Raw genomic sequence first — 1,690 nt, 5'->3', positions numbered from 1 at the left:
TCTAATCTCGTTCAATCTATCTTCACTAGGGAGCTTGGTAAAAATGTTAACTTTTTGTCTATTAATACACCCAAATCTAGCATCACACTACTATTTTGAACATGATCTCTTTTGAAATGATGTCTTATCTTAATATGCTTAGTTCTTAAATGTCAAATAGGATTTTTAGTTAAATTAATTGTACTTGTATTATCACATCTTATAAAAATTTTATTAAGTTTAATGCTATAATTCTCAAGTTATTACTTAATCCACAAGATTTGAGCACAACGATTTATGACTGCAATGTATTCAGCCTCGGCCATAGACGATGCCACCAAATTTTATTTCTTGATAAATCAAGAGATTAAGTTAATTCCTAGAAATTGGCAAGCTCTACTAGTGCTTTCTCTTTCAATTTTAGAGCCAGCAAAGTTTGCACCTGAGTAGCCAATTAAATTAATTGAGGATTGTTTTGAACACTACAAACATAAATTTTGAGTGCCATTTAGGTATCTTAGAATTCTTTTAACAACAATTAAGTGAGATTATTTAGAATTAGCTTGGAATCTAGCACACATGTAAATACTGAATATGATATCCGGTCTACTAGTATAAGATACAGTATAGAATCTATCATGCCTCTATAAAGCTTTAAATCCATGCTTTTATTATGCTCATCTTTTTATGAGGGGCCTGTTGGGAACCCGCCCATGCCGCTGATATTTCAAAACAAAAATCAGATGGCAGCGGAATCGGCATGCACGGGTTCGACGTTCATCGCATGAACGTTGTTTCTAGACCTTTCGTAATTAGGTAAGAATTAAAACTTTTAAAACTATTAGGAAGATCAAATCTTCACCTTGCGCGGGTAGATGATCACCGCAAATCTGAATTCGTGGTTTTGGAAGAGGGTTCGCTTGAAGCCGTTCAAACGTCCGGCCTCTATGGGTATCCACACGAAGCAGGATCCGATCCAAGCTCTCTATCTCACCGGGGTGCTAGCTCCCTTGCAGAGATAGCTTTTGATGGCTGATCTCCTCTCTTTCAATCAACCCTTGATTGTGCTTGAGAGGAGGAAGAAGAAGGATGAAGATGGGAAGAAGATCAAAAGCCCCGGCAGCCTTCTTCTTTTTCCATGCGTTGGAGCCAAGGAAGAAGACCAAGAGGAGGGAGACGCCTCCTCTTCTTTTCCCTTTTCTGATGGCGGCTGAACCAAGGAGAGATGGAGAGGGGGTGGCCACGTGATGAAGAGGAGAAAAAACCATCTAGGGCGCCGGCCCTAGTCCTCCTTTAATAAGGATGAAGGGCTCCTACAAGTTAGGAGCCCTTGACTACTTTCCAAGAGGGGGCGCCGGCCCCCCTTCTCTCTTCATGTCGCACCAACTAAGTGAAGAGGGGCTGATGCCCCTCTTACTTGGTTAACCCAATCCTCTTCCAAAAAGAATTAGGTGCCTCTCTCATGGTTTAATCCTAATCTAATTAGGATTAGCCAAATTTGGGTTCAATCTACGCTAGTCCTAATCCAATTAGGACTTGAATGAATCATGACTTAATTGAACTCTTCAATCCTAATCCAATTAGGAGTCATGTTGATTCATTAGATTAATAATTAATTTAGACTTAAGGAATCCTAATCCAATTAGGATTTGTTTAATTTTAGTCCTAATCCAATTAGGACTTTATTTGAATTCGAAGTCCTAATCCAATT

The sequence above is a fragment of the Phoenix dactylifera genome, unplaced genomic scaffold (assembly GCF_009389715.1).
Source record: "Phoenix dactylifera cultivar Barhee BC4 unplaced genomic scaffold, palm_55x_up_171113_PBpolish2nd_filt_p 000867F, whole genome shotgun sequence".
Classification (NCBI taxonomy): domain Eukaryota; kingdom Viridiplantae; phylum Streptophyta; class Magnoliopsida; order Arecales; family Arecaceae; genus Phoenix; species Phoenix dactylifera.
This window is presented reverse-complemented; position numbering follows the sequence as displayed.